Source organism: Erinaceus europaeus, chromosome 4, assembly GCF_950295315.1.
Source record: "Erinaceus europaeus chromosome 4, mEriEur2.1, whole genome shotgun sequence".
NCBI lineage: Eukaryota > Metazoa > Chordata > Mammalia > Eulipotyphla > Erinaceidae > Erinaceus > Erinaceus europaeus.
The window spans coordinates 82,428,478-82,439,539 of NC_080165.1; positions in this window are offsets into that span (position 1 = coordinate 82,428,478).

Consider the following 11,062-nt stretch of genomic DNA (forward strand, 5'->3'; position numbering starts at 1 on the left):
AGCCTGAGCACTTAAAGTTGTATTGGACCTAAAACTCAACCCATTGCACCTGTGTATTTACTGAGCTTTTTATAGTTATGTATTTACTGGGCAACCATTGATACTGTCTTCTGTGAGTACACATTGTTCTGTGCCTGGATAAGGTTTACTCCTTCTCACTGTGTGGTTGCCTTAAATGTCAAGGCTGTGCTGCTCTAACAATCCTTCCTACCTTAGTTTGGTCATGTGCAAACCCACTAGTATTAATAAAGAGGCCAAGTTCTTGGGGGAACATAGTTAAGAGAGTTAAGTGTCCTTTTATGCAGATATCCTGTCAGAACTCTGCCTTGATGCTGAACTCACTCATAACTTGAAACTGTCACTGTTTAATTGCTAGCGTTTTCAAAGGAATTAGCATATAGTTACTATGAACAACATACTTTATTTTGTGGAAACTATGCAATTAACTTGTCCTAGGCTAATAAATTAAATGTAACATAAGCAGGTATAACAGCTGCTTGGAAGGTGGGGCTGGCTGGCAATGTATTTATTTAGATGGTTTTGGATTTACTAGCTTCTATACTCAATGTAAACATTGTGTCTTGTTTTAATGAAGGAATGAAAATTCCTGTATTTACTAAATATGTATTTTATGGAGTTAAGCATATTTGTTTAAAGGAGAGAAAATGAGGGAGAAGGAAAAAAAAGTGAAAATGATGTTGGTACAATGGATAAATATGAGCTTCCTTGATTGAACTCCAACAGAGTGATGTCTTGGTTTGCTCTGTCCTATATCTATCTTTATATCTCTATTTCATCTATATTTCTTTCCAGAGTACTGTTCCATTCTGGCTTATGGTGGTGCTGAGGATTGAACCTGTGATTTTAGAGCCTCAGGCATGAATGTTGTATCGCATAACCACTAGGTTACCTCCCTAGCCCCATTCTCTCTCTTTTATTAATTTCATTAATTGAAATGATCAATTCATTTAAAAGTATTATCTTTATTTATTAGATAGAGACAGTCAAAAATTGAGTGGGAAAGGAGAGAGAGAGGAAGAGAGACAGAGAGACACCTACAGCACTGCTTCATCACTCAGAAAGCTTTCTCCCTACAGGTGGGGACTGGGGACTCAAACCTGGGTCCTTGTGCATTATAACCTGTGTGGTAAACCAGGTGCACCACAACCCATCCACTTAATTCACTTTTGGAGTCAGGTATCTATATGCTTATTTATTTAGTTAGTTATTAATATTTTTCTAGGACATTGCAACTCTGGCTTATGTTGGTACAGAGAACTGAACCTGGGACTTAAGAGCCTTAGACATGAAAGTCTTTTTTGTGTAACCATTAGGTTCTTTCCCACAACTCTTTCTGGGCTGGGGAGATAGCATAATGGTTATGCAGAAAGACTCATGCCTGAGGCTCCAAAGTCCCAGGTGTTCAGTCCCCTGTGGCCAAGTAACTTGCTTGTTCAGAGGACCTTGTCTGTAGCTGGAGCAAGATTGGAGGAAAGCTGCTTTCCATGTTCCTCTTTGAATTCAATCTGAAAATCAGGAATTCTAGCCTTAGAGGACACAAAGTTTTATACAGCCTGTCTACACTGGTTAGCTGTCAATTCTAAATAAAAGTCTGTATTTAACAACAATGACAAAAAGGTCAATTTGTACAGTAAATATATTTATTTAAGTTAGTTAAGTTATACTTTTTTAAAATTGATTTTTTAAATCAATTAAAAATTCATTTAATTTCTGAATTTGTTATATTTAAAAAATGACCCAAGATATGCATTTTCTGTATAGTAGTATATCAGTGTTACCTTAATAAATCTTGGCAAAAAATTATAATTCCACCCACTCTAAGAGGATATGGATTTGTAGACACCTTCATGGTGAGACAAGACATTTTACCTATGTGTCAACAACTATCCTATAAATCATTAACCCTCATTAAAGAAATAATAAGGAAGACAACATAACCAAGATACTATCTACCCTTATCCTATATACAGAATTTCTTTACTAATTTATTTGTTTACATTATTGTACTATAGTCAATTTTTTAATCATGAAGACCTCTTCACAGACCAAATTGCACACACTCTGATATTTCTTTAGAGAACATTGAGAAAAAGGAACACAAAGTAAACTTATTGGTCAGAGAAGATGAAAAGAGATGGATTTCCCTGTGTGGGTCAAATTAAAAGGAAGACTTAGTATGGGTGCTGGCAATGACTTCCTGTTCTTCAAGCTTGAGAAGCTGGGGAATGGGTGTGGACTGACCTCAATTCTGCTTACTTCCTGAAGTATCTTTTTTAAAAAAATTTTTATTTATAAAAAGGAAACATTGACAAAACCATAGGATAAGAGGGGGTACAGCTTCGCACAATTCCCACCACCAGACCTCCGTATAACCCCCCCATAGATTTTCTACTCTTTAACCTTCTGGGAGTATAGACCCAAAATCATTGTGGGGTGCAGAAGGTTGAAGGTCTGGCTTCTGTAACTGCTTCCCCACTGAACATGGTCATTGATAGGTCGATCCATACTCCCATCCTGTCTCTCTCTTTTCCTAGTGGAGAAGGGCTCCGGGGAAGTGGAGCTCCAAGGCACATTGGTAGGGTTGTCTGTTCAGGGAAGTCTGGTTGCATCCTGCTAGCATCTGGAACCTGGTGGCTGAAAAGAGAGTTAATATACAAAGCTGAACAAACTGTTAGACAATCATGGACCTAAAGGCTGGAATAGTGCAGATGAAGTGTTGGGGGATCCTCCATTTTGTAGATAACTAGTAGGCCATATTTTAGTTATATTTCAAAGGGCCTGTAGGTATACTAGTGGTTTTTTTTTTTTTTTTTTTTTTTTTTTTTTTTTTTTTTTTTGTCTGAGCCTGAAATCTGATATGCAGGTGAATCCTAATAATTGTCTGGGGAGATGATGTCATGGCTGGGAAAAGGACCAGAAAGCTGGATCAGGGAAGAGAGTACCTCCCTAATATGGGAATGGGGTATAAATATTACTGTAAAACCCCATCAATTTTATGTGACCTGGGGCCCATAATTAGCTTATGAACCTGTGTGACCTCTACATCCCTCTAGATCTGAGCTCACATTCTGTGGTCATGAGTAGGAACATTCCATGGTGCCCTAGTATCGACCTATCTTCCTCAGGTGTATCATAGAGTATGTTGTCCATCCTCCAAATGGAGGAGGATGGATAACATTCTCTACCGTTGTTGATCCAGGTTGAGGGCAAGGTTCTATGGGGGCCCACAAAGGGGTCTATTTTGTTGTTACTGATAGAGATGACTGGTAATAATGGAGAGAGGGATTTATTTGAGGTCTAGGCCCATAACATCTGTTTGGAAGACTTGGGACTCCCCGATTTGGGCCCCAGCTGGTGGAATGGCCTGATAGTGACTAAAGACTCATTGTTAAAGTATGCCAGTCTCTTGCCCTTATTTCAGCTTTTGCAGTCCTTGCTTTGCTAAGATTAGCTTTGGAGTGAGTGAGAGAACTGTAATAGGAAGTAGGTGAGGAGGGTATCTAAGTCTAAGTGGACACAGACTCACTATAGACTATTGTGTACTTTTGCTTTCAGGTATATATTTTGCCCTAATTTATAGATACATGTGTGTTGGTATGCTTCTGGATTCGGCTTGTGAGACCTTCTGTTTTTATCATCTCATTGAGTTCACCTGTGTTGCTTGCGATGTGTTCTGTTTGCATGTCCACTGTTGGCTGGGCACCTCCCTGCCTCTGGGACATTGGTTTGGTCTCCCCCACACACACACACTTGGTTAGTCCTCACTGGTTTGCGCTTTTTCCTTCTCCCCTCCCCCTATCCTATGTATTTCCTTTGTTCCTGACTCTTCCGCATCAGGAGAGAGGCAGGACAGAATTGTGTTGTGATTAGGTTTTTGGACTGCATCCCCGCTGTGAATAAAGATTGAACTGCGTTCTCAGCTCAGCCATGAGTCCCTGGTTGGCTCTGTCTCCCACCCTTGAAGCTAATCTGGCAAAATGGCACCTGAACAGGGACTAACACCAACATGGGACCTAACCCGCCCATCCACCAGATAAGTAAAGCCATTGGGCTACTTATCCACTATGGGCTGCAGTTGGCTAGGCGGGTGCGACACACGGTCCTGCGGCTCTCTTGCTCTCTGCGTCTTTCGCATAGCTGCTGGAGCCACCACATGACCCGGAGGCTACCACAGACTGCAGAGCCCATGAGAATGTGGGTCCCACCTTGCCTCCATGTAGTCACTCTGGGCCACACATGTGAACATATATGCTCTATCTTACGGGCCCTGGCCTATATCTAGGTTTTGGGACTTTGTTAGGAAATGAATCTCCTGGAATGGAATTAGAGACTACCATGAAAGGAAAGGTCTCACACCAGTGATGAGGGTGAAGGGTTGGCAATTCATGTCTGATGTCTCTGTACACAGTTTGAGGTGAAGCATGCTGAGATGGTACTCGTTGCATTGATTATGTTGAAATCAGCAGATGCATTATCATTTGGCCTGACTTGAGAGCAGCTTGCTGGGAAGTGAGCCCCACTCCAGAGGTTCCAGGTTTAGGAAAAACATAGGCTCTATAGAGGAAGAGGGAGATTCCTGTTGTCTTAGGGTTTAAGAAAACAATAGATAGTTATTGCAATAATAACATTGTTTGGCAATTGGGTTAATTTTGAAGAATCTCTTTGTTAGGATTTGCTGTATCATACACAGCATCACCATATTTTATGTCCTTTGACATTGTTTGCATATAGCTATGCCAGTTGCTTTTGTTCTCCCTAGACTAAGCTTTTAAGAGTCAACATATCAAAGACTCAGCCCATGTATTAAAAAGACTCAGTCTGTGCTTTAAAAAATTTGAGATATTCAATCAATTTTCCCCTTTCATATTAATTAAATAGTGATTTATGTAACTGAAAATATGTGGGAGTGTACATAAACACCATTCCCACCACCAAAAGACTGTGTCCCATCCCCTCCCCTGCCCTACCCCACCCCCACCTCATGAAGCTGAACATTCACCCATACCCTCCACCCAGGGTTTTTATTTTGGTGCTCTACTCCAATTTCTGAAATATCTTAATCAGTTACCTAACAGCCCTCACCCTCCCCTTTCAAACTTTCAAAAGTATGATAGTATTTAACTCATAGTTGTGAGACTTAAACTAGAGCACTTATTAGACATTATTATCACTTTTTATTTTTATTCATTTATTTAGTTAGATTTTTTCATATTAAATAGTGATTTATATGACTACAAATTAATAGGAGTGTATGTAAACACCATTCCCACCACCAAAAGACTGTGTCCCATAGCATCCTCCCTTCCTCCTCTCCACCCCATGAAGCTGAACATTCACCCTTATCCTCAACTCAGGGTTTTTTACTTTGGTGCCCTACTCCAAATTCAGTCAAATCTTGCTTTGAGTTTCCCTCTCTGTTCTTCTTTCTCAACTTCTGTTTATGAGTGGAATCATCCCATACTTGTCTTTATCTTTCTGACTTAGCTCACTTAACATAATTTCTTCTAGCTCCATCCAAGATGGGTCAGAGAAGGTGGGTTCATTGTTTTTAATAGCTGCATAGTATTCCATTGTGTATATATACCAAAGCTTTCTCAGCCACTCATCTGTTGTTTGCTTCCAGGTTTTAGCTATTACAGCAAATTGTGTTGCTATGAACATAGGCATACATCTTTTTGGTTGGTTGTTATGGAGTCCTTGGAGTATAACCATAGGAGAGGAATTACTGGTCATATGGAAGGTCCATGTCTAATCTTGTGAGAGTTCTCCAGACTGCTCTCCACAGTGGTTGGACCAAGTTACATTCCCACCAGCAGTGCAGAAGGGTTCCTTTCTCCCCACAGCCTCTCCAGCATTTGTTGCTGCTGTCCTTGATGTATGCCATTCTCACAGGGGTGAGGTGGTATCTCAATTGTTGTCTTTATATGCATTTCTCTGACAACCAGTGACCTGGAGCAATTTTTCATGTGTTTGTTAGCCTTTTGGATATCTTCTGTAGTGAATGTTCTGTTCATATCCTCTGCCCATTTTTGGATGGGGTCATTTGCTTTTTTGTTTCTAAGTTTGCTGAGCTCTTTGTATATTTTGGTTACTAGTCTCTTGTCTGATGTACGGCATGTGAAGATCTTCTCCCATTCTCTGAGGGGTCTCTTGGTTTGGGTGATAATTTCTTTGGTTGTGCAGAAGCTTTTCAATTTGATGTAGTCCCATTGATTTGTTTCTGCTTTAGTCTTCCTTGCAACTGGGTCTGTATCATCAAAGATGTCCTTGAGATTTAGGTGGGAAAGTGTTCCACCAATGTTTTCCTCTAAGTATTTGATAGTTTTTGGTCTGACATCTAGGTCTTTGATTCATTTGGAGCTGATTTTTGTTTCTGGTGAGATAAAGTGGTTCAGTTTCATTCTTCTATATGTTTCAACCCAGTTTTCCCAGCACCATTTATTGAAGAGAGCCTCCTTCTTCCATTAAATATTTTGGGCCCCCTTATTAAAGATTACATGTCCATAGGTGTGGGGGTTTGGTTCAGGGCTTTAAATTCTGTTCCACTGATCTGTGTGCCTATTTTTGTTCCAGTACCAGGTTGTTTTGATGATGATGACCTTATAAATATAGTTTGAGATCTGGGAGTGTGATGTTTCTGTTTCTTTTTGTCAAGATTGTTTTGGTGCTTCTAGGTGTTTTCTGGTTATCTTATTATCACTTTTTATAATGGGTACACATTAGCAATGTAAAGCTGATAAATCCTTATTTAAGGAATTTTTTTTTAACTGAAGTCCTATTCATTAGTAGTCACTAGTTTAGTTGGGAAGGTAGTGTTTATGCAAAACACTTTCATGCCTGAGACACCAGTGGTCCCACATTCAATCCCAAGCACCACTATAAGCCAGTGTTGAGAAGTGCTCTGGTGAAGAATAAAAATCAAAATAAGATAAAATAAGAAACTAGTCTATATTGTTATAAAAGCAGCTGTACCTGGTGAGTTAGTTCACAGAGATAGTGTGCTGCTTTGTCATGTGCCTGAACCAGGCTTGAGCCCATTCCCCACAGCGCTGATATTATAGTGTCTTTCATTCTCTTGTAGCCTCTGTCTCTTTAGATACTACTATTAATAATAACAACAACAACAGTAATAATAGGCAATGGGATGTTATCAAAATGAAAAGGTTTTGTGACTGGACAAATAGTCCAACTGACAGTGCATTAGAATTTCATGCATGAGGTTCCTTGTTCTATCCCTGTCACTGCATGTACTTAATTGGTGCTTTGTTCTTTCTCTCTCTCTTTCCCTGCCTCATGTGAAGCTATTATATGTAATAAATAAAAATTCAATCTTTGAAAAAAATGAAAACATTTTCTGATGCACAGATTAACTAACTGATTCTCAAGCTAAAGGATTATATATGTGCTGCCAAAGCGAGCACTCAAGCTAAAGGATTATAAATTAATTTAGAAATTTAGGTGGTCTGGGAGGTGGTGCAATGGGTAAAGCACTGGATTCTCAAGCATGAGGCCCCGAGTTCAGTTTCTGGCAGCACATGTACCAGAGTGATATCTGTTTCTCTCTCTCCACCTATCTTTCTCATTAATAAATAAATAAATAAAATCTTTTTTTTTTTTGTGGGAAGTTTGAAATTCTTTTTTTTTTTTTTTTTAATTTTTTACTTAAGAAAGGATTAGTGAACAAAAGCATAAGGTAGGAGGGGTACAACTCCACACAATTCCCAACACCCAATCCCCATAACCCACCCCCTCCCATGGTAGCTTTCCCATTCTCTATCCCTCTGGGAGCATGGACCCAGGGTCGTTGAGGGTTGCAGAAGGTAGAAGGTCTGGCTTCTGTAATTGCTTCCCCGCTGAACATGGGCGTTGACTGGTCAGTCCATACCCCCAGTCTGCCTCTCTCTTTCCCTAGTAGGGTGTGACTCTGGGGAAGCTGAGCTCCAGGACACATTGGTGGGGTCTTCAATCCAGGGAAGCCTAGCCAGCATCCTGGTGGCATCTGGAACCTGGTGATTGAAAAGAGAGTTAACATATGAAGCCAAACAATTTGTTGAGCAATCATGGATCCCAAGCTTGGAATAGTGGAGAGGAAGTGTTAGGGAGGTACTCACTGCAAACTCTAGTGTAGTCCTGCTTTCAGGTATATATTTTGCAGTAGTTTATGGATACGTGTGCACATAAGCTCTCTCTCACAGAAACTGGTGTATATCTAGGTTATGGGACTTTGTTAGAAAGTGAACTACCTGAGATGAAATTAGAGTGTACTATTAAAGGAAAGGTCTCACCCGAGTAATGAAGCTGAAGGGTTGTCATTCCACACGTGAAGTCTCTGGATACATTCTGAGGTGAAGCATGTTGAGGTAGCAATCGTTGCTTTGGTTAGGTTGTGATCGGCAGATGCAATGTTATTTGGTTTGGATTGGGAGATGCATACGGGAAAGTGGGCCCTATCCAAGGGTTCTAGGACTGGGGGAAGTAGGGGCTCTATAGTGGAGATGTGAGGTTCCTGCTGTCTTAGGGTTCAAAAAGACAATCAAAAAGACAATCAATAGTTAATATTATCATCACATTATTTGTTAATTGGGTTAACTTTGAAAAGTCCCTTTGTTATGGTTTGCTGGACAGTACCTAGTATCTTGTATATAGCTGTGCTATTGGAAGCTTCAAATCTACTTGGTCTAGGCTTTTGAGAGAGTCCGCATATCAAATACATAGCCTATATATTAAAAAGATTCAGTTTGTCTTTTGAGAAACTTTGAGACATACAATTGATTTCCCCTCTCATATTAATTAGCTACTGATTTATATGTCTACATTTTGCTAGGAGTGTACATAAACACCATTCCCACCACCAACGGACTGTGACCCATCCCTCCCGCCCACTCCCACCCCCCACTGGCCCAGGAAGCTACATGCCTACCCCTCACCACTGGGTTTTTACTTTGGTGCCCTACTTACAATTTGATCAGGTCCTGCTTTTAGTTTCCCTTTCAGATCTTCTTAGTCAGCTTCTGTTGATGAGTGGGATCATCCCATACTCATCTTTATCTTTCTGACTTAGTTCACTTAACATAATTCCTTCTAGCTCTGTCCAAGTTGGGTCAGAGAAGGTGGGTTCATTGTTCTTGATAGCTGCATAGTATTCCATTGTGTATATATACCACAGCTTTCTCAGCCACTCATCTGGTGTTGGGCACCTGGGTTGCTTCCAGGTTTTAGCTATTATGAATTGTGCTGCTATGAACATAGGAGTACACACCTCTTTTTGGTTGGCTGTTATGGAGTCCTTGGGGTATAACCCCAGGAGAGGAATTATTGGGTCATATGGAAGGTCCATGTCTAGCCTTCTGAGAGTTTTCCAGACTGCTCTCCACAGAGGCTGTACCAAGCATTGGATTCTCAAGCATGAGGCCCCGAGTTCAGTTTCTGGCAGCACATGTACCAGAGTGATATCTGTTTCTCTCTCTCCACCTATCTTTCTCATTAATAAATAAATAAAATCTTTTTTAAAAACGGAATTTAGTGCCTTCAAGTCAGTAGTAGATAAAACAAGGTAAAACAAGTGCTTCTCAGATCTTTCTACTCCAACACAGAGAACTGCTAGTATCTGTCTCAGGAAGATTTCAATAAGCATAAAATACAATAGAAACATATCATCTCCTAAAGATACATGTTCATAAATTTTGCAGTTACAAAATTACATATTTTCATTTGTGTAATTCATGCTTCTATTTACTACTATTTTGGCATTGCATCTTGCATATGTTTTCTAGATATATGCCTGGTACTTCGATTACTAATATAAATATTCTTGATGAATAAAGTAAGGCGCAGAGTGCCTAATGCTTTGTGTTGGAGGGAGATAGCACTTTGGTGGTAGTAGAGGAGCACTAATACATATTTTGGGGAGTTGTGAAATTGTTCTCCTGAGACAACAACAGGCTTCTCCCCCAAGTATTTTATTTTACTTTATTAATTTGATAGAGAGAGAAAAATCAAGGAGAGGGAGATGTAGAGAGACAGAGAGACACATGTAGCACTACTTCTGTGCTTACAAAGTTTCCCCCCCACCCTTGGGAACCTGCACTCTTAAGCATTGTTAACATAAGTGTTCAGTCAAGTGTGCCACTACCTGGCTTTTAGTCTTGTAATATTTCCTTAGTAAATAAATAAATGAAAAAAGTAAAATGAATATAGAAATGTAATAATTAAGATGTTTATGTATTGAGATGGTTACTTTCCTTGGGATGTGTTTTCTGTTAATAGAAACTAAATTACTTGCCTCCGTGGTTTTGTGACTATTCAAAACTATCTGCCTTTCTCTTGTATCTACTCATGTCAGAAAAAAAATAGCTTTTTATCTGTTTGTACCAATATAACTGTTTCTTTCAATGTCTCTAACCTACTGACCTGCTGAGAAGGAGGGTTAGCAATTGCAAAACATCAATTGCTTTTTGGGTACACTGATGGTTTTCAACTGTTTTGAGAGGTATAGTTTGAGGTTTGGGGAAAGCTTAGAAGTCAAGCATGACCAGAATCTGACTCAGAGTGATGGTGAGAAGGGGGATGAGAAATTCCAGTTCATGATGATAACATCCCTCCTCTAAAAAATTTAGCTTTGATCATTTTTTATTATAGACTGAAGTTCTATGCAAGGTTTAGCTTGCAAAATATAATACACCACTAAAAATTTTGAATCCTGAGCTCATGACTATACAGAGTACTAAAGAAAAGGATTACCCTTGGAAGTTAACATGGAAGATAGACTAGACTTACTTTAATTTTTTTAGTTAATCTAGTTAATTAAAAAAATTAATTAATGTTGTATCAAAATTGAGAGGGAAGAGAGACCGTATAGCCCTGCTTCACTACTTGTGAAACTTCCCTCCAGCGGGTGGAGATCAGGGACTTGAACCTGGATCCTTATGCATTGTAACATGTATGCTTTACCAGGATAGCCCCACCTGGCCCCTCTAATTTTTAGAGCACTGTTCAGCTCTGACTTCAGGTGGTGAAGGGGATTGGAACTGGGACTTTCAAG